This window comes from Pinus tabuliformis, chromosome 6, assembly GCF_031772625.1.
Source record: "Pinus tabuliformis cultivar Carrire ecotype Pingquan chromosome 6, CPIR1, whole genome shotgun sequence".
Taxonomy (NCBI): Eukaryota; Viridiplantae; Streptophyta; class Pinopsida; order Pinales; family Pinaceae; genus Pinus; species Pinus tabuliformis.
The window spans coordinates 1,052,341,315-1,052,369,195 of NC_142292.1; the positions used below are offsets into that span (position 1 = coordinate 1,052,341,315).

General features: G+C 40.0%; 2 pseudogenes; both read left to right on the forward strand.

Annotated features, from left to right (window-relative positions):
* The first annotated feature begins 15,052 nt into the window (after positions 1–15,052).
* LOC149262580 (glucose-6-phosphate 1-dehydrogenase 6, cytoplasmic pseudogene) lies at positions 15,053–16,484 on the forward strand (annotated as a pseudogene).
* Positions 16,485–19,827: 3,343 nt separating this feature from the next.
* LOC149262581 (glucose-6-phosphate 1-dehydrogenase 6, cytoplasmic pseudogene) lies at positions 19,828–21,259 on the forward strand (annotated as a pseudogene).
* Positions 21,260–27,881: the final 6,622 nt, after the last annotated feature.

Genomic DNA, 27,881 nt, shown 5'->3' on the forward strand with positions numbered 1-27,881 from the left:
TAGAAGAAATAAGGATGTTTTTGGCATATTCTTTCTTCAAGGGACTTAAAATTTACCAAATGGATGTCAAATCTTATTTTCTAAACAAAGAGCTACATGAGGAAGTTTATATAGAGAATCTAGAAGGATTTTAGCTGACAGAGAAAAACAATTATGTATGCAAACTTAGGAAGGGTTTGTATGGCCTTGAGGAAGCCTGTAAGGCTTGGTATTGAAGGTTAGACAACTACCTGCTCAACTGTGGATTTAAAAGAGGAGAAAATGACAACAATCTCTATGTCAAAGGAAAGGATGGAAAAATCATTATGGTAGTGGTATATGTTGTTGATATTATCTTTGCAAGAAATTCAGATTTGTTGAATGGTAAATCTGCTACTGATATGAAGGAATCATTTAATATGTCCAGGCTTGGAGAGCTATCATATTTCATTGGTTTGCAAATAACATAGACCCATAAAGGTATTTTTATTTCTCAAGGAAGTGTTGAAGAAGTTTAGCATGGAAGAATGCTATTTAGTGAGCACTCCAATTGTAACAATTTGCAAACTTACCAAGATGGATGATTCTCTAGCAATTGACCTGAGTTCATGTAGGTCAAATTTTGGAAACCTTTTGTATTTGATAGCTACAAGGCCGAACATCATGTAGTCCATTGTAATAGTTGGCATATTTCAAGCAATGCACAGACAAAGCCATCTCTTAACAACCAAGAGAATTATCAAATTTCTTAGAGAAACCATGGAATATCGACTGTGGTACCCAAGAGGTAAAGATTTTTCATTTACTTTTTTTATTGATGTTGATTGGGAAGGTGATGTAGATGATAACAAGAGCACACATGGTGGTGACTTATTCCTTGGACACTATCTAGTCTCATGGTTGATAAAGAAACAAGTCTCTGTTTTCTTATCAATCGCTAAAGTAGAATACATTGCTACAACATCATGTCGTACTCAAATTCTATGGATGAAGAAGACTTTGCAAGATTTCCAAGTGTTTTATGATTGGCTAATCCCCATAATTTGTGGAAACACAAATGAAATTATCATTTCCAAGAATCTAGTATTTCACTCAAATACCAAGCACATCCTCATCAAGTATCATTTCTTAAGGGATAAGGTTGCAGCCCAGATTGTGAAGCTCAAGTATGCATCTACCAAAGAGCAAGTTGTTGATATCTTCACTAATCCACTTCCCAGAGAACAGTTTAAGTATTTGAGGCAAATATTGGGATTTGTGCCTATTGGGCATGGAATCCCCCCACAGTAGGTTTTGGGGCTCAAAGCCCAAGTTTTGGTCAAAGGTTTTGTAATGACTCCGTGAATTGCGGGCACAGAGCATGAAGTAGAGGTTAAGTCATAGGGTTGTCCGCCCTAAAGCAATGTAAAGTAATGTAAAGTCATGTTGGCCTACCCATGGTCCGCGGACCATGGGATTATATAAATAGAATGGGGCTCTAAGTTGAAAAGGGAGGGAATAGTAGAGTGAGTAGCGAAGGAATGGTTTGAGCTTAGAGTAGGATTCTAAGTGTATTGGGTCATACTAGTAGGAAGAGGCTCTGCAACTGAGTGTGAAGAGGCCTTGTAGAGTCCGCATCTGAGTGCGCGGACCCCTACAGCTGAGTGCGTAGGGTGGTGTCAAGTCCGTAATTGGGAATGAAGATTAATAAAGAGAAGTTGATTCTTATTTCTGTGTATTTGTTGTGCATTATCTTCTTTATGGTTATATTAGTTTATGTATCGCGTGCACTGATATGATTGAGGAATATGATGTAATAACCATTAATCTTACACAAACAAGTTAAGTAATCAGTTAATTAGCAAGGAACTTGGGTATTATATGGGTCGCACCCCGAGTAGGGCTACACAGAAATAGCAGCACAAGTTGCGAAGGAATAGCAAGTGCACGTAGCAATGGGTCAGACTGTGAACCTCTAGAAGCCCACCAGACATCCCCATGGTGTGGAAACTTGGTTCTAGCACCCTCCCATACTACTTCGGGTGAGACCTTAGTCCACGCTCCATGGACTATTGTTGAAAGGGCCAGTAGTACTAGGATGTTCTTGGCTAAATCACCTCTGAATCTAGGTCAGGCCCATACAAGCCAACAAATGGTTCCGTTGTCGGGACCATGATCTACATAAAGGATGTTTGATGTCATGTCACTGGAACCCAACGAAGAATGAAATTGAAGAGTGGTTGGACAAGAAGATTCATGAGTTTGCAGCACAGGAGAATAGAAATCCGCAAGTATCTAAGGAACAGTGGTTGGAACACTACTTGTATACGGAAATCCACAAAATTTTCTTTGCATATTTTCCGTCTAAGTTATATGAGTGGATCGCGAAGTTAGCAAAGAGTCAGGGAAGGTGTAGCTTCGACAAACCAATAGTGTGAACTCCGGAACTAGTGCATAGAGTAGAAGCATTAGAAGATAAGATAGCGCGAGCTGTGGACCATTGGCTCCATCGAATAATAGGAGGATTTATCATTGAATTCACGGTAGACACGACAGACAGCTACAGTGAGGCAGAGCGACATTTTCTCAAGGGACTACAAGATAAGTATATTAAATCTTTGAGCACTTGGATTAAGATGATATTTTGTGAAAAGCGGGTTATGCAAATAAATTAATGTTTGGGACTATGCGAAGCAGGAAGATCTACAGAAGCGGAAGTAGCGAAGAGTTGGAAAACAATCCCTTAATTTCACCCTTGTAGGAAAGTGAGGAGGAGATTGCGAAAGTTTCTCCGCGAAGCGCGGTCAGTTTGATAAGACAGAGAATTCCGCATTTACCACCTCCACCAACACCGCCACCCATTTCACCCCCCTCACCTCAATCTCCACCCACTCCACCTCCACCACCAATGCAGTTTAGTATGGCGAGTGCAATCAAACTACCAGTGTTTAGAGGAGTAGGAAATGAAGATCCAGACCAACTTTGGTTCATGGTAAGAGAAGTATGGGAAGCATAGGGCGTCATGAATGATAATATTAAAAAGGATACACTAGTAAGCACGCTGCAGGATTGTACATTAACATGGTATATAAAGAATTCTAATGACCACCCAAATGCAGGAATTGCAGAGATCTAGGCCATGCTGAACAGGGAATTTAGCAGGCCAAAATCAGAGACACAATCAATCATCCGGTTTAAGGAGATCACGATGCTCCCAGGTGAGGCCCCTTGGGATCTGGATCAAAGGCTGAAGAGTACGATCCGTGAAGCCAATATGACATTAACAAGTGGACAACATCGTACATGGTTTGTGGCCTCACTTACGCCACACTTAAGGATGACGCTATCATAGCAAAAAATTTCCACCCAAGCTGAAGCATTGGAGATGGCAATGAGATTGCAGGAGACCCCTACAAAAGACCCTGGGTTGGGAGTCCAACAAACCCATGTGCAATTGTAGAATCTATGTCTGGAGATGCAAAGTTTGAAACAAGATAGGACACCTTGGCCAGAGGTGCGCGAGGAAGTATGGTGCATAAAATGCAAAGGCCAAGGGCACGACAAGGACCACTATCTAGTGTTCGCGAACTACTTGGCAGGAGGAGGGCCAATGCCCTTATGACTAGAGGCACCGGTAGGGTCGAGTGCAGTGTCTACATTATGGTGTGCGATCTGCCAGATAGGAGGAAAACACACCACAGGTAATTTTCATCTGTTGCAGAAGTATACGTAGACGTCCCAACAATTGTTTTGTAATTTTTACAGATCAGTAGGCCATGACGAACGCACCTACCGAAGCTATGAACTAATTATGGATCAGACTCCTGCCTATAGGGTGCAGGCCAAAACAAGATCCCTCGACCCAAATGCAGGGATGGCACGCGCTAGGTTTCAGGGGTGCAGTCGGGGTCAAGGCAGAATGCGACCAGGAAGGGGTCATGGCCAAATAATTTGTTACAATTGCGGAGGGCCAAGGCATTATGCCCACGATTGTACAAACCAGACTAGGATATAATGTTGGTACTATAATTAGTTTAATCATGAGGCAGAAGATTACCCTTCGCTGATAACAAGGATGCGCGAAAAGGGGGTACTCCGGCCCCCTCCGACCCAGAATTTACAAATGATGAGGTCTAAACAGCACAAAGAAGACCCAAATGTAAACATGATGCTTAGGAGCGGTATGACCACGGGAGATGAAGAAAGGAAGTAGCCAGAAGAAAGCGTGTGGGTTTGCAAGTCTCCTACAAAGGAAACTGAGTTTGATTTAGAACGTGCGAAGGAGACATTCATGGAAGCTAAGAAGAGCTTCACGGAGACCTCCACTTCAGGTAGTAAGGATCAACTAGAACCAGGGATGGATCCTTCAATTCTCACTACCTTTCTAGAGACGTGCATGAAACTGTTGCATGATAGCAAGGCAGTCAAAGGACTACAAGAACTTATCACTAGGTGCACGGGATCAGGAGAACCTTGTGTGGTCTGGAAACTTTGGAAGCATACATTGTGCACAAGAAGGGAGATGAGGTTGACTACACAAATAGGTGAGTACGAAATGGATCAGGTAATCCTGGATCTAGGTTCAGGTGTGAATGTACTACCAAATCAAACATGGGAACACATGGGTAGACCTGCATTAGAATTGTCCCATGTTCAGTTACGAATGGCGAACCAATAGAAGATTTTTCCCATGGGACGATTGTAAGGGGTAATAGTTGATATTGAATGTGCGAGCGTGCAGGCAGATTTTGAAGTGATAGAGATTGTCGATGATAGCAATCCCTATCCCGCGCTACTGGGAATTGACTGGGGCACTGAGATGAACAGAGTCATAAATTTGAAGAAGCACAAAATGATCTTTGAGAAAAAGTCACTACGCGTGGTAGTACTGCTAGATCCAGCCGAAGGAGCGCGATACACTGAACTGGTGCGCGACGATGATAGTGATGACGATCTCGACTGTATCTACAAGATAACTACACAAGGAGAGGATTGGGTGAATCCGAATGTAGATGGAAGGATTTTGTGGGAGTGCCATCGGCCGGATAAGTCGTTCTTGCGGACAAGACTGACCTCCCTAGTATCTAATGATATCTAGCGACAAGCAAACCAAACAAATTCTATCTTTCTCTAAATATGCAATTTATAAATAAAGGAAAATAGGTGTTTTAGGCCTACCTTGGGTCCAGTGTTAGTTTGTGGAAGCCACGCTTCATTGATCCAAATGAGCTCCTTTTTAAAGAATCTGCAAACACAAACAAGCACACACATTAAATAGCACCTGAAAATCCAATATAATAAAACATATTTGTCATGATGATCAAGGAATTCATGAAACAAACCATATAAGACAATTTATTGAGAAAAATGAATCTGATTGTATGAACTTTAATCGAAGAAGAACTTTACAACCTTGTTGCCTTGATGCTGTACAAGCTCCTCCCAAGGTCCAACAAGAATCTCCTCTACTTTGACAAGTTTCACTCTCTTCCAAAGAAGCCAAAAGGTATGTAATCTCTCCTCTCAAGCTTAACTAGGAAGTCTCAATTCCAATAGCATTTACCCTAAAAAATTTTCAACTTTCAACCTCCCTAGCAACCAGCCCAATGCCTTAATTTATAGTGCAATGGAGGGAAGTTACTAGGTCCACCTTCAAAGGGATAATCTCCTCTCATCAAGGGATTAGCTCCTTTAGTTATGGGATGCATGAACCACCTAGGAGCGAACCATCCACGTCAAGATTCCTTCTATAAGCATTTGAATTAACCACAAGTGATTTTTTAAGAGTAAACTTGCACCTTTTTGACTTTCACAGGGGTCTGCACCCACTCCTTTAGAGACAGAGCGGGCAGGTCCGCAAGTAACATGACCAAGGGGTGCGGGACCGCAAGTAACAGTAAGAGAAAGTGCGAAACTAGAGCTTTATTGATTTTCAAGGACTTTCTCTCATTTTTAAAGCTTGACATGAAGAGCTGAGGTTTGAGGCTTGCTAAGGAGGACAGTATGAATTATGTTAGACCAATACTGAGTGCAAATAGTCATGGTGACAATATTTTGTGTAACAGATTGCCCCCTAAAGTGCGAAGTCTGTAGTACATCATGATTTCATTTATCATCTAAGAAGAGTGAAGTACTTTATCATTTCGAGGATCATCTTGTGGAGAGCCTAGTTGGAAACTGTAGAAACATTCAATACAAAATATATATATGAGATCATATCATCACTGAGGTAGGCATTCCCATACTCAGATCATAACTGACTAGAAAACTAACTAAACTGCTCTGATATAGGAATGATCTTGCAATACATCACAAGTATAGACACATGTAGACACAGTATGGATGCAGCCATCTGTTTATGAATAGTCCACTGTATAATGAATACAAAATTCCTCGTAGCCTAGATGGTGGAAACTAGATCCAGGGTCTTGATTTCTACTTCCCGAAATAGTACGATTCTATCCATGTGAATGAATGTGTCGAAGTCGAACATGGTAGAAACCACTTGATTACCAGTCAATGATGTAAACTGTTAACAAGTGTGAGAGAAACCACCAGTAATGTCAATGGCTCTCAAAGTACTCAGTACAATCCATGAGATGTGAATAGATGTGTTGATGTAGAACATGTCACAGAATCCTTTGATCGAAGGTCAATGATGCAACCTATCGTCGAAGGCGAGAAACTTGCCATTGAGGCATGCAGATCCCAAGGTACTGACAATTTCTAAATCATCTTTCTAGATAATGAGCTGAAGTCGATAGAAAGCGATCCGTCGTAGGCAATCCCACAACACGAAATCATAGATCAAGTTTGAAGAAATATAGTTGCAAGGACTGACTCAGGGACGGTCAAGATGGATGAAAAATATTTTGCAGATGAATGGTTTATTTGCACTGACCTTTTGAACACATAACACCACAGCAGATGGTTTGGTGACAATTGACCCAAAGTTAATACCCAGAAACCGGTTGAAGACTTTCAATATGGTTTGATCAACTGTTAGGCAAAGGATTTCCCAACCCAGGGGAATAAAAAGTGTCCTGTTCAAGAGTAAATGTTTTTCTAAGACACAAAGTATGACAAACAGGCTCATTTTTCTCTCTTTTCCCCCACCATTTCTGGCAAGTACCTCTTTATTTTTAACAATCTTGAGGAGGATAACATTTGCTTGATTATAAGCTCATCCTTCGAATGAGTCCAACTTAGTTTAAATTCGAACCCTAAGAATGAGTGGTTCATTCCTGTTTGTAATTGAACAGGTCCTTTACTGTTAAATTTTAAGGAGTCCAGTATAGGAGAAACTCGACGTTTTTCAATTTTAGAGAGTCTGAAAAAACTTAAGAAAACTCCATGGTTGTCCTTTTTCGTAAATTTGTGTCTCCCAAGCCCGAAAAAGTATAAAATAATACTTGAGAGAACTGCTTGGTCATTACGATCAAGGAGTACTTTTCATAATTAGTGTCTCTGATCTGAAAAAGTAAAAAAGCGATCAATGACACGTCGTTTTATAACCAATATCGAATTTGAAACAACAAAAATCTGGCAATCTTTTCATGTTTTTACAGTCAGAAAAGGGCGGTAAGTGGACCGTATTTTTAGTTCTGTTTTAACGAGCTTAAAAAGAAAAACTCGGTAATCTTTTCATATTTTAGGAGTCAGAAAAGAGCTTAAAGGTGACTCTAATGTTTTTTGTCAAAAATGATCAATTTTGCCTGAAAAATCCGTTATCCTGCACAAAAACTCTAACATTACTCATACCTATTTAAAAATAGATAAAGATGCTTCAAAAGTTACCTCTTTAAAGTGAAAAATAAACAAATTAAAAATTCATTTATTCCAAAAAGCTTATAAAAAGGGCTTTTGTAAATTCATTTTTACCATTTGACTTCAGAGTGAGAAAAGAGAGCTTTTGGTCAGAAACTTCCCGTGAAGATTGTGGAAAATCCGTTCGTTGGAATCGAACGTCGTCACCTCCAGGTAATCCACATCATCTTACTCTTGCATTTCATCCATTTGAAATTTGTTTTTAGGGTTTTATTTTGTTTTTTAGGAAATTTTTAGGTTAAAAACCCGCGCGCGGGGGTCTGCAGGCATAGCATAGGGAACCTGCGGACCCCGACTTTTTCGTAAAAGGAAAAAAGTCAGGGGCCCGCACCTGCCGTTAAGGCAAAGTGCGGACCTATGCACTATCTCTAACATAGAGGGTGTGGTCCCCGTAGCAAAGGTTTTCAAACTTAAATTTTTCAAATTCCACCCAAAAATTTTGATTTTAAATATTCTAATCCACCTTTTTATTGAATGTAGGGTATACATCATGCTTGACTGGCGGGAACGGGAGCACGAGGATGTGGATCTCACTGTGATTAATCATCAACCTTCGATTGATGCATTGAAGGCATGCGTTTTATTCAAATTTTGGGCCATACCTGGCATGAGGGCCCAAGTGGACTTTTTGCAGTGGCTGGTAGACAGGTGGAATATACAGGACCAATTTTTCTTTATTGGTGGCCACTAGCTCGAAATGGAGCCGGAAGACATATACTTTCTAACTATTTTTCCTAAGAGAGGTGAACATTTGACTCTATTCGGGACTAGGCCAGGTGGCCAGTCTGTCGATAGCCTCCGGCTAGAGTTCTGTAACGACCAAACTAGAGACAAAGGGATTGATATCAAAACCATCTCCCGTCCTGAACTCAAAGTGATTGAATTTACTGTTACCAGGCTCTGCGGAAGCGCAGTACTACATGTGGCCACTGGATCCAAAATGCGGATGGCAGTAGACTGCTTTCGAGGCACCATATTCAACTGGTGCGAGGCTGTGTTGGCTAATGTAAAAGGCCAACTGGCTAGAGCAAAGAATGGACAACTGAAGAACTTTGGATACGGTGCTTTAGTTGTGAGCTTTGGTCTAGAGAGGGTCCCAATGTTGGATCCACAGCATCTTACCGTTGGAGCTGGACTTCCCCGAGAGCCCAAACTGATGCGTTGGGTTGCAGTTATGGCCTATCATCCTGAGGAGGGAACAGAAGTCGTTCGATTTCCTCCTGAGTATTTTCATTGGTTGGAGAACCAAGTTTTTGCTATTCAGGATTTTCCTTATGTTGGGATGGATTATCGTGGTGACCCAGACATGGCTCTTCCACCAGAAGAGCAATGGGATGACTCAGGTAAAATCATTTTCAACATTTTCTAATTTAATTTTTTTTTTTTAAACCGTCCGAAAATTGATAGTAAAAAGTTTCAAATGCAGATGTAGGTCCACGGAGACCAGCCACTCTCTGGCCCTATGAGAGGAAACGGCCAGCTACAGCAGCACCAACCCCACAGGACGAATCTATAGAGACCCTGGCCGAATTGGAAAACCATCTAGAGCGTTTGACAGTAGACATTCCAGAGACCAGCATAGATGACATTCCTCTTAGGCTACAGCGCTATGTGATTGGAGTCCGAGGACCTTTTAGGAGGTTCCTTTGTAGGGTGGCCCGTACAGTGGTTTCTTATTGTGATCATCACCAGTGATAGGATGATCACCTGTTGTAGACTCATATGACATTTTTTCTTTTTGTACTATCATTTTTGCTGGTCATAAGGTGTTTTTCAACCTATGATCGAAGACGATGTATATTTGACACACTTCTATGCTATGCTATATCACTATTACCGGCTTATCTTGTAAAACATGTTATGGAATGTTTTTAAATTTACTTGTTTGATTATTGCAAATTTCTACTTAACATTCAAGAAGCTAATGTGTTTAAATATCTTGGAATATGTTGATATTCAATATAATCAAATTCACGTTCCAAGAGACGAACTCTCAAAAATAATCTCAATAATACTGGATTTCTAATGGCATATACTCTATTAAGCTGTAATACAATGAGTTCAGAATCTAACCTCACAATCAAACTCCGAATCCCAAATGAGATGGATTCAGATAATAACTCAATCACTGCACTATACTCTGCAATGTTGTTCGTTGTTTGACTGAGGCTTACCCCATGCATAGATACCAACTCATCACAGGGCGAATAGATAACCCAAGCTGCGGAAGAAATGTTCTATGTATTATGACAAGCACCATCAGCAAAACCAATGTATGTTTGGAGAGACGTTGACATCTGCAATATCCAGAGTAAAATCAAGATAAGCAGGAATAATGACAAAAACACTCTCTAAACTAAGCACATGTTTTAATCTAAAACACACCAGCTAGAAAGAAACTAACCTAACTAAAATCTCCACACCCAGATTTAAGCATAATATCTCTTTAGGTAAAGACCATTTCTGGGCTTACCTAAAGAGACCCCGTCAAAGTCTACCAATTCATAGGCCCCTTTTGCCAACTTTCGCTTAACAACATAAGGGCCATGCCACATGGGTACGAATTTTCCAGCGCCTAAGTTATCATTTGCTTGATTGTACAATAAGACTAGGTCTCCTTCCAAAAAATTACGAGGTGTAACATTTCGATCATACTGAGCTTTAATACATTTGGCATGAGCTTCGTTTGCTAATGCAGCATCATGTCGATTCTCATCTAGCTGACCCAAGTACAACAAACAATTTTCCTCTTCGGAAGAGGCTGGAAGTAATTCTATGGCCATTTGCAGTGATAGGATTTCGCAATCAATGGGTAACACAGCTTCCAAACCGTAAACTAGTTGGAAAGGAGTGAAACCAGTTGACGTTTTTACTGAGGTTTGATATGCCCAAAGCGTTGAAAATAGCATGTTATGCCAATTTGGCCTATGAATCCCAATGATTCATCAAATCATGATGACTAGAACATTGTTGATGGCTTCAACCAGACCATTAGCCTATGGATAATATGGAGTTGAACTATTGTGACGCAGGCCAAGTTGGTCTGTTAGTTCAGTCATCATAATGTTTCGAAAATGACGCCCATAATCAGTAATAATGACTTGTGGAACACCGAATCTAGAAATTATATGATTGAAAACAAAAATCGCAGTAGTTTTACTGTCTGCCTCAAATGTAGGCATCGCCTTGGCCCACTTGGTAAAATAATCTACCGCAAGGATGATATACGCATGCCTCGTGGCCGAGTGAGGGTTACATGTAATAAAATCGATACCCCATTTTGCAAAAGGACCGATGGAAATTATAGGGTGGAGAGGAGCAGGTGGAGCGCGCATCTTTCGATCAAAAATTTGGCAGTTGTGGCATTTTCGGACCGCGTTAATACAGTCTTTAAACAAATACAACCAGAAATAGCCAGCGCGCAATATCTTTTGGGTTGTGGCAAACCCAGAAATATGACTGCCACATGCTCTAGAGTGATAGTCATTTAGAACCCTTTCAGCTTCCTCATGAGTTAAACAACGTCGGAAAATAGAGTCTGCCCCACGACAATAAAGTGTATCTCCAATAATTTTGAATTGTTGGGACTGGAATCATATTTTTCGACGCTCTGATCTTGAAATTTTTGGCCGAAAGGATTGGGTTTGGAGATAAAATATGATATCTCCATACCATGGATCTAAAGTGCTGATTAGAAACAAGGATTCGTCCGTAATGGGCTCCTCCGCCACAGTTTCATTGTCAGCACGCGGGAAGTCACACATCAACTCCGCAAAACTAAAGATTTCTTTGAATTAGACTTTTCACATTCCAAGTCAAACTCTTGCAGGATCACAATCCATTTGGAGTACTTTCCCCCTAGCAATTGTTTGGTCAAAATATATATCATAGGGTTGCAATCGGAAATTACTGTAGTTTTGCGTAGTAAAATGTAATGACGAAAATGTTGGACAGCTTGAACAGTTGCCAATGCCAATTTCTCCACATGTGAATATTTTAGCTCCGTTGCATTTAAGGTTCGACTAAGGTAATATATCACATGTTCACTACCGAATTCATCTTCCTGAACTAACACCATTCCAATGGTGGAATGCGAGGCGGCAAGATATAAGGAGTAGTCCTGGTTGTAGTTGGGAGGATGCAATAACAGTGCATGGGTCAATGCATGTTTTAGTGCATCAAAAGATTTGTCAGCTATCTCATCCCAAAAGAATGGAGTATTCTATTTCAACAACCTGGTGAAACCCTTTGTGATCTCAGTGTAGTTAGGAATGAATTGACATAAAAAATTTTCTTTCCCTTGCAAACTTTGGAGTTGGCAAAGACTTGAAGGAGGAGGCAATTTGAAAATAGCTTCAACCTTCGAGGGATCAACGCAAATGCCAGCTTTCGACACAACAAATCCCAGTAACCGACCCGTTTCTATATAGAAAACACACTTGTGTGGATTCAACCTAATTCTATAATGCCTACACCTCATAAATATTGCTCGTAAATGGATGAGATGATTGGCTCGATGTAATGAATGAGCACGTAAATCATCAAGATAGGGTTGCACAATGTGCTTGATCTCATGAAACGCGTAAGACATGGCTCTTTGAAAAGTTGCCTTGGCATTCTTGAGCCCAAAAGGTAATTTGCAATAAGCAAATGTCCCCCATGGACAAATGAAAGCCATTTTTGGTTGATCAGCAAGTAGAATATTTATTTGATTGTATCTGGAAAAACCATCCATGAAGGAGAATATTTCATTGCCGACACAATCATCAATGATTTGATCGATATTGGGAGTTGGGTAATTGTCTTTTGGATAGGCTCAATTAATATCCCTATAATCGATACATATTCCTATTGTTCCTTGTTTTTTGTTAACAGGAACGATATTCGATACCCAATCCGTTAAAGGAATTGAATAAATGAAACCTGCTTTAAGTAATTTTTCAACTTCTGCTTTAATTGTAGCAGCTTTTCGTGGGTGGATCTGATGCAAACGTTGCCGGACGGGTTTAGCATTCGGGTAAGTTTTGATTTCATGAACAACAATTGTTGGGTCAATTCCTGGCATTTCCTCATATGAACAGGCAAACATGTCACGGAATTCTTGAAACAGGGCCTTATATGTTTGAATTTCATCTTCCGTACAAGAGGCACCTATATGAATGTTTTCAACAATTCCAGGCTTAACCGAAATGTCAATAGGAATAGTTCGAGAAATATTTCCCAAATTAAACTCAGAATCAAGATTTTTCATTGGATTCTGAGGTTCCTTGACATAATCAGTTGTAAAAATAGATGAAAAATCATTTTCAAAGCGATCAATCTCAGGTAAAAATGAAGATCTATGATGAAGATCTTCCCATGGTAAATCATCAACACACAGGATTTCACGAATTTGCTCATCAGTGTGAACAAGTTCGGAAAAATTTGTTGAATCTGAGTTTGATATTGAAAGTGATTCTTCATGGACCACATTCATTAAGTCAATTTCGGTTGAAGAAGGGTCGGAAAACGACTGTATGGCCTGATACGCAATTTCATATGGACTCAAAGGCATAGCATCACCAAATGAATCTATCTCAGATTCGGAAGGTACGATCCAAGGATCATGATAAACAATAGTGTTTGATGAAATCATATGAATGGTTGCAGTACAAGGTGATACGTTGGGAGGAGGAAAGGAAAAAGTTCCCAGTAAACCAGAATCTTTAACTAGTCCTACTCCAACATCCTTATAAGGGATAGTTGTTTTGCCGACATGCTGGATACTTTCAGAAGAGGCTGGGTCGGATGAAAAGTAAGTTAGCTGGTCTATAGTTATGATCTTTCCATTATGAGGAAACTTTATAAGCCGAAAGACCGATGAAACAACAGCAGTCATAGCGTAAGACCAACTACGACCCAAGAGAAGGTTGTAATCTAGAGGGGCATCAACCACCTCCACATCTAGATTAACAGTTTTTCCTTCAACCCCTATAGGTAAATCCTGTAGAATGCCAAAAGGATGGAACCCACGGCCATCAAAAGCCTTTAGAATCGTCGGGGATTGATTAAGTGTAAGAGAACCAAGTGATCTCCAACACTGGATCGACATAATACACGTTGAGGCTCCCTCATCAATCACAGTCCTATAGCAAGGCTTGTTTTTTACTAACACTGGAATTTGGAAAGCCATTTGATGAGGTATGTGAGGTGTACTATTTTCTAGATCGAAAATTATAAGGTTCGAGTCCTGAATGTCAACAACTCCTATAGCCGACAATAGCAATTTACGTTGTGCTGGACATGATTGCAGCACCTCCAAAGCCAACATTGCTGAAGGTGAAATAGCCAAATCTTCAACAATGTTATAGTTCTGAGTAGCTCTTGCATGTGGATTGAAAGCTGACTTTTGAAGTATGCCCTTATCAAGCGGTTTTATCTCTAATTTTGGGTTAGGTTTCTCAATCTGTAGTGGATCGGAACTGAGAGTTGAAGTTGATGGGTTCGAATTAGAAGATTCTGCTTCCTTACCACCAACAGGACTTTTACTTCCATAATCTTGCGATCGTGTCGCAATCCTAACATGGGACATCATCATTATGGGTTCTTCGGAGAAATTTGAGGAAGAACCTATCATCTTACTATCTTGACTAGGAAAAGGATCCTTCAAAACAGTAGGCGTTTGAGAAACTTTTATGATTTTCGCAACCTCAGCGTGATGAGGGCAGTCTCTTGTAAAATGCTTTTCGTCACAAATGAGACAAGGATAACGAGGTTTGCGTTTCTCATCAGTAGATTCCGTTTTTTATGTTTTCTCTTTCGAATTTTTATCTGTTTTATTTTTCTTCTTCCCTTTCCTTTTACCGTCGGATTTTGATTTGGCTGTAGATGACTCTACAACATGAATATTAGCAGAAATTTCCGCAGAAGAATCTCTTGTCGGGGAATCTGGTAAAGTTATGATAGGAGAAGAATTCTTGGAAGATTTATTCTTACTTTTGGTATTAACTGTACCAATCATACCATCAGCGGTGTTATCACTGAAAATTCTGTTGCCAAAAATTTTTAGCCTAGCTTAAGGACAAGGTGTTTTCGCAGCGCATGAATCCTTTAGCAGTTTCGCAGCGCTACATGTTTAGGTGGTTTCGTAGCACGCTTCGAAATCGGGGATTTGTTCGAATCCATAGCAGCTGTCATGCAAAATAGCTCTGGGGTGGATGCACTTTACAGGAAGCATGCTCTCAAGCTCCTGCATGTATGCTTGTCATCAGTTCTGAATCTGAAGAGGAAGAATGGGATCTGGTGGAAGTCCTTCAAAGCTGGAGTCTGAATCTTTGGGTTCTTCAACAGTAAGCTTATCAAATACAACAGAAAGTGGCTGCCAGCCCCTTTCTATTGTAGTTATAGGAGCTTCTGGAGATCTTGCCAAAAAGGAAACTTTTCCCGCGCTATTCAACCTGTTCCGTCAGGGTTTTTTGTCACCTGAGGAAGTTTACATTTTGGGATATGCTCGAACACAACTTTCAAATGATGGCTTAAGAGATCACATACGAGAGCACTTGAAACCAGCAAAGGCAGACTCCACTAAGGATCCTACTGAAGTTGTTTCAGATTTTCTGAATTTGGTCTCATATGTTGCTGGAGCTTATGACAAGGAGGAGGGTTTTCTTAAACTGAATGAAGAAATTGTGAAATATGAAGAATCAAAGAATGGCGCAGAAGGGCCTTCTAGAAGGTTGTTTTATCTTGCATTGCCTCCATTAGGGTATCGCATTGTATGCAAAATGATCCGGCATCACTGCATGAATCAACGAGGAGGTTGGACGCGGGTTATAGTCGAGAAGCCTTTTGGGAAGGACTTAACATCAGCAGAGGATTTGAGTAAACAGCTAGGGGAGCTTTTCAGTGAAGAGCAGATTTATCGGATTGATCATTGCCTGGGAAAGGAATTAGTGCAGAATCTGTTAGTAGTTCGGTGCGCAAACCGACTCTTTTTGCCCCTTTGGAATCGAGATAACATTGATAACGTTCAGATTGTCTTTAGGGAAGATTTTGGAACAGAAGGTCGAGGTGGATACTTTGATGAATACGGGATTATTCGTGATATCATTCAAAATCATCTACTGCAGATTCTTTGTTTGATATCTATGGAGAAGCCAGTTTCCCTTTACCCTGAGCACATTCGGAATGAGAAAGTCAAGGTCCTTGAATCTATTCAACCTATAAGAGCTGAAGATGTAGTTCTTGGACAGTATGAGGGCTATACAGAAGATACCAACAGAGGAGGAAATCATCCTTACATAAAAGGCCTTGCAATTGCAACATGTTGCCACCATCTTTGCCAATGGAAATCTTATGTGAATAAACATTTTTTCATAAACCTGGGCTTTACAAGAGAAGAATTTTGTGCTGTAACATGGCTGACCAGCTGGGCACTTGATGGGGAGCATTGCTCTGATCATTCTAATGGCGTTAAAGTCGGAACCAACTTAAATGTTTGCAATACCACTGAAGATGCTGCTAATGTTCATGATGTTGGAAATATTATTAGATGCTTGAAGCCAGCTGAAAGGGCAGTACTAGGCTTGAAATGCAAAGAACTTCTTGATACTGGCAGGCTCATATGGTTGAGAGAGCTGGGACTAAATGCTAAACTAGTAAACTATGTTCCAGCCAAAGTATCTCCAGAAAACAGGTTACTTCTTGCAAGCAATAGTTAAAGAACTTGAATCACTTATGGTTGAGTTGTAAACACCACATATTTGGTGGTTACCTTTGTGGCAAGCAATCTGGAGTTTCCATTTTTCATGCTGTTGTTAACGGTATTGGCCATTTGTTCATTAAATTGGGCTTTATGCACACTCGAATGGTCCATGGGGATACTTCACAATCATTTGAGGTGGATGATTTATTGATCTAATTGAACATCTGTCAAAGCTATGTTCTTCGCAGTCTGGAATCTATTGAAGTGGCTGTAAGAAAAGGTGCTTTGCAGTGAAAGGTTCCAGGTTAGCAGGGCTTGCAGAGAAATCTGAGCATGCTGTTTGAGTTTTATAGGAAAAGCTATTGACATTGAAGCCTGGCAGCTGAACAGGATTACTTGCAAGTTGTTATTCATTTGTTGAGGAAAATGTGAAAAATCAGCTGAAAGAGAAATATGGGGAAAAGTGAAATTGTTTAAAACAGTTTCGCAGTTTCGCAGCGCGCTACGAAACTGCGAAACTGCTGTAGGTGCTGTTTTTGAACGAAGACAAGCAGTTCGATGGGAGGATCAAATATTTGCCAGAGGAAACACATAAGGGACACTAAGAAGACCACATGAGGTTAACATAAGCCATTCAGATAATGACAAGTGTGCCTTTTGTAAAGGTGAAATATTTTGTCTTAAGTTAAAGCTTTGATAAAGGTACTTTATTACCGGTTGTTAGGGTTTTGAAAGGAGATGCATACGAAGAATTTTGGCTTATACACCTGTTCAATCAACAAAGCTTCCAGCACATTTGGGAATATGGTGATGCTCGTCATTTTTGGGGTATTAAAGAGCTGGGAACATGCTGCTTAATTTGTGAAGAATGATGGGAGACAAGGACCGGGAAAACAGGGGACTTATCTTGATGATTAATGAACCATCAACGCATCAAGTATCCAAAGCCAGCTTGTTCATTGCATTCTCCTCTAAGCTATCTCGGCCAAAACAGAAAGAAGGCAGGTGTCAAGAATCAAGAAGGAATCATGCTACGAGGAGGACAGAATTTGAGTTTTGATTAAATTAGGACTCTTTGTAATTACAGTTCAGCACTTAATGTATTTAATGAATTAGTTAAACAGTAGATAGGAGTAGTTAATAGCAGTCTTCGAGCTCCCTTCATGCTGGAGGAGGAAGCTCAAGGTGGTTAAGAATGTATCCCTATATATAGATCAGACTTGGATGTAATAGGGGTTGGATGTTTTGATAAAAGACAAGACTATTTTGGTTTATGCATAGCAGATTTCAGTAATGCAAATGATTGTTGTTTCTTCTCAGGATTCACAATAGATCTAATGGTTCAAATGTATGATGGTTTATTCTCTTTAGTGTTCTTTTACAGTTTTGTTACTGCATAATCACTCAGAACTCATGTGTCATGCTCTGACTTCCTGTATGCCTTGGAAAACTGTGTTTTATGTAAGTTATGTTTGAACATTAGATGTAAAGTGACCTGATTTCTATGAAAGAATAGTGTTTTTTGTTTGCTGAGATGTGTGAGACTCCATAAGCCCAATGGGAATCACTTTGATATTTGTCCAGCCAGCTTATTTTTCATGTGTTTTTTAAGAGTTAGCCATCTTTCCTTGTCATTAGTCAATATTCATAGTCTGTGAGAGAGCCCTCTCTGACTAAGGAGGCTAAGCCTTAGTCTAAAGCCTGGTTTGAAATAGTTACACAGAATCGTGCTGATTGGCAGCCTTCAGTACCTGATTTTGTGATAACATTTTGGTGCGTCTGCCGGGAGCCTGAAGATTATTCATTCCCAAAATTATGAAGCTGAACTTCTGAAGGTAGTAGAAGCTCAAAGGATTTTCGTGGCTGCTAATCTACCTTGGCGACTCCATTGTTGAAGAATTTGAAATTCATAGGTTCATGGTGATTCCACTGGAGTTATGAAGGACCCAGATGCTACCATTCTTATTTCAAGGTATGCATGCATAGATTTTTCAGGAATTCATGGTTTCCCAAATCATTTTCCCAAGGATGCATATTTTCTAAGGAATGGTCCAAAATTCAACGGAGAAGATTTGAGTTTAACTTTGAAGCATATAACAGATTTTTGTGAATTTTCAGAGCTTCTTAGAGTTAAACATGAGGATGTTTGCATTATTTTATTCTATGATTCACTTCAAGGGAAATGTAAACGATGGATTGAAAGCTTTCCTGCCAAATCCATTAAGTCATTTCAAGACCTTTGGCTCATGTTTTTGGAGGAATGGATAGATAGGTCAGAGGTGGTGGCAGACTCTCCCTCAGTTGAAGGTTTTAAACAGTGGAATAATGATCATAGTAAAGAAGAAACAAATGAATATTTTTCTTTGTCCTTGTCCTCATATCTAAAATCCTTTGACTGCAAGGCAGAGGATAAGATGAGATTTTTGGATGAATTTGCTGAGGACATTGAGAAAGAAATTGAAGGTTTAGAAGGTCAAATTCAGGCATATAGTTTTCATAATCCTGATCATTATTTTCAGCAGCTTTCTATGGCAGAACATAAGGAGAGAATATTGTTTCCTTTCTCTTTTACGCTTGAGGAAATGCACACTGCTGTTGAAGATCAGTTTGCACAGCCGGAAAGTTACAAGAAAAATCTAGCTGATCATGTATTCTGGGATCCTGTAGCTGACTACATGGAAGAGTTTTACTCTCAAGTTTTTCAGTTTTTCTATAAAGATCAGAGGCAATTTCAGTGGCAGTGGTCATCACAATATTATTGTGGCTCTGAACTCCGATGCAGTCAAAAAACTCAAATATCAGATAAAACAGAGGATTGGCTACATTGGAAATTTCATATTGATTGAGCAGAAAGAAGTTGTTCTTGTTAGGGTAGGTAGGTAGGAAAAGGCAAATAAGCTCAAGGTTGACTGAGCATTTGTTTTTTTTAGTAGATGTAGATTCTTTTCTCCTACAGTGATCATCAAGCTTAAGCCCGAGGTGAAGGCCCAGAAGCTTGAAAGGGATGCTTGTCAAGCAAATTTCTGTTGTCATAAATAGATAAGGCACTGGACCTGCGAGTTCTTAGTGTACCACAAGGGCGCACTATCCCAAGTGGAGCCACTGTTATCACTGAAAATTCTGTTGCCAAAAATTTTTAGCCTAGCTTAAGGACAAGGTGTTTTCGCAGCGCATGAATCCTTTAGCAGTTTCGCAGCGCTACATGTTTAGGTGGTTTCGTAGCGCGCTTCGAAATCGGGGATTTGTTCGAATCCATAGCAGTTGTCATGCAAAATAGCTCTGGGGTGGATGCACTTTACAGGAAGCATGCTCTCAAGCTCCTGCGTGTATGCTTGTCATCAGTTCTGAATCTGAAGAGGAAGAATGGGTTCTGGTGGAAGTCCTTCAAAGCTAGAGTCTGAATCTTTGGGTTCTTCAACAGTAAGCTTATCAAATACAACAGAAAGTGGCTGCCAGCCCATTTCTATTGTAGTTATAGGAGCTTCTGGAGATCTTGCCAAAAAGGAAACTTTTCCCGCGCTATTCAACCTGTTCCGTCAGGGTTTTTTGTCACCTGAGGAAGTTTACATTTTGGGATATGCTCGAACACAACTTTCAAATGATGGCTTAAGAGATCGCATACGAGAGCACTTGAAACCAGCAAAGGCAGACTCCACTAAGGATCCTACTGAAGTTGTTTCAGATTTTCTGAATTTGGTCTCATATGTTGTTGGAGCTTATGACAAGGAGGAGGGTTTTCTTAAACTGAATGAAGAAATTGTGAAATATGAAGAATCAAAGAATGGCGCAGAAGGGCCTTCTAGAAGGTTGTTTTATCTTGCATTGCCTCCATCAGTGTATCGCATTGTATGCAAAATGATCCGGCATCACTGCATGAATCAACGAGGAGGTTGGACGCGGGTTATAGTCGAGAAGCCTTTTGGGAAGGACTTAACATCAGCAGAGGATTTGAGTAAACAGCTAGGGGAGCTTTTCAGTGAAGAGAAGATTTATCGGATTGATCATTGCCTGGGAAAGGAATTAGTGCAGAATCTATTAGTAGTTCGGTGCGCAAACCGACTCTTTTTGCCCCTTTGGAATCGAGATAACATTGATAACGTTCAGATTGTCTTTAGGGAAGATTTTGGAACAGAAGGTCGAGGTGGATACTTTGATGAATACGGGATTATTCGTGATATCATTCAAAATCATCTACTGCAGATTCTTTGTTTGATATCTATGGAGAAGCCAGTTTCCCTTTACCCTGAGCACATTCGGAATGAGAAAGTCAAGGTCCTTGAATCTGTTCAACCTATAAGAGCTGAAGATGTAGTTCTTGGACAGTATGAGGGCTATACAGAAGATACCAACAGAGGAGGAAATCATCCTTACATAAAAGGCCTTGCAATTGCAACATGTTGCCACCATCTTTGCCAATGGAAATCTTATGTGAATAAACATTTTTTCATAAACCTGGGCTTTACAAGAGAAGAATTTTGTGTTGTAACATGGCTGACCAGCTGGGCACTTGATGGGCAGCATTGCTCTGATCATTCTAATGGCGTTAAAGTCGGAACCAACTTAAATGTTTGCAATACCACTGAAGATGCTGCTAATGTTCATGATGTTGGAAATATTATTAGATGCTTGAAGCCAGCTGAAAGGGCAGTACTAGGCTTGAAATGCAAAGAACTTCTTGATACTGGCAGGCTCATATGGTTGAGAGAGCTGGGACTAAATGCTAAACTAGTAAACTATGTTCTAGCCAAAGTATCTCCAGAAAATAGGTTACTTCTTGCAAGCAATAGTTAAAGAACTTGAATCACTTATGGTTGAGTTGTAAACACCACATATTTGGTGGTTACCTTTGTGGCAAGCAATCTGGAGTTTCCATTTTTCATGTTGTTGTTAACTGTATTGGCCATTTGTTCATTAAATTGGGCTTTATGCACACTCGAATGGTCCATGGGGATACTTCACAATCATTTGAGGTGGATGATTTATTGATCTAATTGAACATCTGTCAAAGTTGTGTTCTTCGCGGTCTGGAATCTATTGAAGTGGCTGTAAGAAAAGGTGCTTTGCAGTGAAAGGTTCCAGGTTAGCAGGGCTTGCAGAGAAATCTGAGCATGCTGTTTGAGTTTTATAGGAAAAGCTATTGACATTGAAGCCTGGCAGCTGAACAGGATTACTTGCAAGTTGTTATTCATTTGTTGAGGAAAATGTGAAAAATCAGCTGAAAGAGAAATATGGGGAAAAGTGAAATTGTTTAAAACAGTTTCGCAGTTTCGCAGCGCGCTACGAAACTGCGAAACTGCTGTAGGTGCTGTTTTTGAACGAAGACAAGCAGTTCGATGGGAGGATCAAATATTTGCCAGAGGAAACACATAAGGGACACTAAGAAGACCACATGAGGTTAACATAAGCCATTCAGATAATGACAAGTGTGCCTTTTGTAAAGGTGAAATATTTTGTCTTAAGTTAAAGCTTTGATAAAGGTACTTTGTTACCGGTTGTTAGGGTTTTGAAAGGAGATGCATACGAAGAATTTTGGCTTATACACCTGTTCAATCAACAAAGCTTCCAGCACATTTGGGAATATGGTGATGCTCGTCATTTTTGGGGTATTAAAGAGCTGGGAACATGCTGCTTAATTTGTGAAGAATGATGGGAGACAAGGACCGGGAAAACAGGGGACTTATCTTGATGATTAATGAACCATCAACGCATCAAGTATCCAAAGCCAGCTTGTTCATTGCATTCTCCTCTAAGTTATCTCGGCCAAAACAGAAAGAAGGCAGGTGTCAAGAATCAAGAAGGAATCATGCTACGAGGAGGACAGAATTTGAGTTTTGATTAAATTAGGACTCTTTGTAATTACAGTTCAGCACTTAATGTATTTAATGAATTAGTTAAACAGTAGATAGGAGTAGTTAATAGCAGTCTTCGAGCTCCCTTCATGCTGGAGGAGGAAGCTCAAGGTGGTTAAGAATGTATCCCTATATATAGATTAGACTTGGATGTAATAGGGGTTGGATGTTTTGATAAAAGACAAGACTATTTTGGTTTATGTATAGCAGATTTCAGTAATGCAAATGACTGTTGTTTCTTCTCAGGATTCACAATAGATCTAATGGTTCAAATGTATGATGGTTTATTCTCTTTAGTGTTCTTTTACAGTTTTGTTACTGCATAATCACTCAGAGCTCATGTGTCATGCTCTGACTTCCTGTATGCCTTGGCAAACTGTGTTTTATGTAAGTTATGTTTGAACATTAGATGTAAAGTGCCCTGATTTCTATGAAAGAATAGTGTTTTTTGTTTGCTGAGATGTGTGAGACTCCATAAGCCCAATGGGAATCACTTTGATATTTGTCCAGCCAGCTTATTTTTCATGTGTTTTTTAAGAGTTAGCCATCTTTCCTTGTCATTAGTCAATATTCATAGTCTGTGAGAGAACCCTCTCTGACTAAGGAGGCTAAGCCTTAGTCTAAATCCTAGTTTGAAATAGTTACACAGAATCTTGCTGATTGGCAGCCTTCAGTACCTGATTTTGTGATAACAAGCGGCATGAGACCCTGAAGGAGCTGCAGTTATTTGATTTTGTTTAGGAAGATCAGGGATTTTCTCATGTAACGTACCTGACTGCGTATAAACTAGGTCAAGGTACTGAGCTTGAGCAATTACTTGCCCTTCAGTAATGACTCCTGCCTTAGCTACATCCTCAGTGATTTCGGTAATAAAGATTTGACAAACCATTCAGCTAAGATCTAATCCGGGATAAAAACTTTCACTAAACGCCGTCGACGTCTCCATTCATGAATGTGATCTAAAATGTAAGTGGACGTTGACTATTTTAGTGAAGTTAATAATTCCGTGCCATTGTCATATCTGATTGGCAACTGAAAATGAGTTAAAAACGAAGTAGCTAACTGATTAAAGTTATAAAAATTGGCTCGTGGTAACTCAATGTACCACTTGGCCGCAAGACCAATTAGAGTGCATTGAAAAAGCCTTAAACGGATTGAATCATCTGAAATGGAGTTAGACGCACACTAGAGGTGATAAGTCATCACATGGTTCGACGGATCCTCTCCTGATTTACCTTCAAACTTAGGAATATCACTAGGCAACTTATCCGGCATTTGCGTCCAAAACAGAAGATAATTTATCGGATTGTTCATAAGGCGTGACAAATCGGGCAAGTCCAAAGTTGCAATGAATGGTAACTAATGAATAGGGTCCCTAAAACCCTGGGCCATAAGACCAGCCCTAGGAGGAGGATATCCAGGATAACTAGGAATTGGAATTGCATTTGGGATATTATATCCTCCCGGAAAACCAGGATTAACCGGACCGTACTGGGGTTGTTGAGGTTGCTGATATGTGTATCCAGGGTACAATTGATACTAATATACTGGCTGCTGCATAGCAAGACCGAATTGGTAATGTCCCTGGTACAGTTGATAAGTAAATTGAGTTTGACTTGTGACAACCGTACTCGAACCAGGTTGTCCTACAGGCATTTGAACCGAAGTCTGAATTGTGGGTCTAGACTAAGGTAAAGATGCTTGAGGAGTTGATACAGGAATAGTAGAAACCGGAGCTGTCGATACTCCAAAAGTAGGTGGGGTAGGTTGAATAGGTGTTGCAGCAGTTGTTTGAGGTGGAGTTCTAGGCGAACTAGGCCCAGGCTGAGAAACTACAGAAGGTGCAGAAGTTTTAATAGTAGGCTGGACAGGTTGCTGGGTTGAACCAGAAACCAAGGGTTGTCCAAATTGAGATGACAACTGCACATTCGGTTGCAAAATCTGTTGGGATTGAGATGGATCCCACACTAAGTTCATTTCGGGGTATGGACCCATAGAAGGTTGAGAAAATTTAGGACCATAACCAGGTTGAGGGTAGGGTTGATAATTCGAAGGTACATTTCCAGTTCCTTGGACAAATGATGGACTGGAAGGTGGTTGGAAACCTTGGGTTGGGTACTGACCTTGAGGTTGATAGCCTTGAGTCAAATACTGATACTGGGGTTGACCTTGAGGTACATATTGATACTGGGGTTGACCTTGAGGTACATACTGAGTTTGGGGTTGACCTTGAGGAATGTACTGTCCCGTAGGTATGTACTGTCCTTGAGGTTGCCCCCCAGGCAGTAATTGGGTACCTTGAGGTTCCCCCCCAGGCGATAATTGAGGACCTTGAGGCTACCCCCCAGGCGATAACTGGCCACCTTGAGGTTGTGGATTTGGAATGGTACCTGACATCATAAGAATATCTTCTACACTCAACGGCTTAGTTCCGTTATTACCAGTTAATAACCCTTGTTCAATAGGTTGAGGAGATGCTCCCGAAAAAGTACCAGTAAGTGACTGATACCCAGAGGGAACAGAAGGACCACCATATAAAAAGGTTTCTCAAGATTGAGAAAACATAGACAACTATCTCGACATATTCAAAGGAGGATAATAACCCCTAGGTGTTGGATGAAAAGGAATGCAAGATGGTAAAAAACTTAGTCCTAGGTTTTCCAAAAAATTGGTCAATGAAAGATACCAAGCGTCCCTCCTAGGTGGACTGTAAAAGATCGATTCACGCTCCCTAAGTTCTATAGCTGGTTTATTTTCAGGGATAGGTATACCTTCTTCCGGAGTAACAAGTTCTTCAATAGCAATAAGTCTAGAAGGAAGATTTTGGGTAATGACTCTTTCTACCTTGGGTGAACCAGGACCACTGGAAGTTGGAGAGGCAAATCTTGATGTTGGAGTAGTAGCAGGTTCAGTTTCAAGTTCAGATATTTCAGGTTCCTCAACTAATTCACTAGTAGAAGAAAAACTACCAGTAACTTCGGAAAAAGAAACAGGTTCTAAAATATACTCTGGTGCTTGAACTTGGTAATCAGGATGTACAACCAAAGAAGACTCTCCTTCTTCAGGTGACCCAACTCTACTGTCACTAGGAGTTACAAGGGCTCGAAGCCCTTCAAGCTGGCTCGGTGAAAACTCAGGAGGTTGGCCCCGAAGTCTACAGGACTTCCTCGGTAATTCAGCCACGATTAAATATTTTAACTACTTCACACGCAAACAAAGAAAAATCTCAATGAAAACCACCTAAAGTCCCTAAAGAACCAAACAATTTTGAACCACATGCCTAAAGAATCTAGGAGGTCAAACCACACAAAAACAGTAACTTTCCGTACCGAAAACACTAGTTGGTGATGAAATCCAACGTCGCAGAATTCAATACAGAAATGGCGGTTGGAACAGTTACCCCGACAACCTGCTTAATGAATAGACTGGCACAAGTTTCTCCACTAAACCGTCTCGAGTGAAGAGAACCCCCCAAAAAATCCAAGTGAGTCTAGCCAACGTCTGCTCTAGGTACAGTGGGATCTTCCCTCCACCGTCACCTTAGGAAAGAATCCTATAGAATATGGTCACTATGGTTACCAACGGAAACAAATATACTTGGGGGAATAGTCTGTGATCCGATACACACACAAGGGAAGAGTAGCAAGCTCAATCCCCTTGAAGGCTCCTTGACATAATCCAAGGTTTACCAACAAGTGACCCCAGGCTCCTCGACAATGGTTAATCCGAGGTTTACTGTTTTTAATACATGTATATCTAGTATCGTTCCCAATGAGGAAGGATTGATTACCCCACTGGTTTGGACACGATCTCGTGCTTGACTCCTATAAGAGGAGCTTCCCAGAGCATAGATGTAACAATTGGAATTTATCTCCTACCGAAAGATACAACTACTTGTTTGTTTTACTATCTTGGAGAGTTAATTACTCCCTACTCCAATATACTAGCCTAAGCTATGTTGGTGATAAAGAGCCCTAGAAATAAAATGATTGCTAGATAGATTTTACTTTAAGCGTTATTTTTATTGGTTTTTTCTTAAGTCAAAAGGTGCGGAGATGAAACTTTATGGTGTGAAGACTTGACTCCAAATCACTAAAAATGCACTTAAGATGAAAAACAATCTTTTTTCTTCAATGAATTTCTAGCTAAAGAAAGAGTTGAGAACGCAAATGCTTGTAAAAACAAATCTTTCCTTAATAATCAAATCAAAAGAAGAACTTTTTGTCTTTTCCAATATACTCAAGAAACGAGACAACTAGTTATGCTCACGAAAATTTCCCTTTTCTTTCAAACACTCAAATACTACAAAAACAATCTTTTTCAAAAGAGATTTTTTTTAAATTTTATAAAACACTCAAAACTATTGAAAAATCTAATCTTGAGATCTATAAATTCTAAAAAAAACTAATTGAAGTAAAAGCTTACAAGATTTCTTTTCAAGGATGTTTTACTTAGTTATAAGCAAACTAAGGACTAATTTATCCAGAATCACAAATTAATCAAAAAACAACCAGCTTTTGTTTTCTTTTCTAAAAATGAAATCCAAAACTTTCAACACAAGTTCTCTCAAAGTTTCGCAAAGAGAAAAACAAGATGGATTCCTCAACAAAGGCGGATTTTAGAAAACGGTTAGACTCATAAGAAGGCCAGAAAAAACCAAGGTGATTTGAGGTTTCTAAGGCTTCCAAGCTCTGAGTTACTACAAGACCAAACAAAAATCAAGCCCGGCTCAGAAAACTTCTAGGAAATTCACCTAAAACCTTAATGCTAATGGAATTAACTTACAAAAAGTTCCTGACAAGATATGTGCAGATCTGGGCAGAGGCTAAAAACACATAAACAAATCCTAAGCTGACTGAATGAGAAAATTTTAAGTTTTTCAAAATTTTGACAGGGTCCGCAGGCCCCCAGTATACCCAGGTGCGGTACCGCTCTGTGTGTAAAACAAAAGTGCGGGGATGTCCGCACTGTGTTACAAGCAGAGGGTGCGGTCCTCTTCCAAAAGTACGAAAAACAAAAAATAATTCAAGATCTACTGAACCTACCCAATCCCACACACATCAAGTTAAAAACCAGAAACAAAGACACAGTTTCTCAAGTCAAAGTAAAAGCAAAGGAAAAAATCAAAAATTCAAGTTCCCCAGTGGAGTTGCCATTTTGTCGGCCGGATAGGTCATTCTTGCGGACAAGACGGACCTCCCTAGTATCTAATGATATCTAGCGACAAGCAAACCAAACAAATTCTATCTTTCTCTAGATATGCAATTTATAAATAAAGGCAAATAGGTGTTTTAGGCCTACCTCGGGTCCAGTGCTAGTTTGTGGAAGCCACGCTCTGTTGATCCAAATGAGCTCCTTTTTAATGAATCTACAAACACAAACAAGCACACACATTAAATAGCACCTGAAAAGCCAATATAATAAAACATATTTATCATGATGATCAAGGAATTCATGAAACAAACCATATAAGACAATTTATTGAGAAAAATGAATCTGATTGTATTAACTTTAATCAAAGGAGAACTTTACAACCTTGGTGCCTTGATGCTATACAAGCTCCT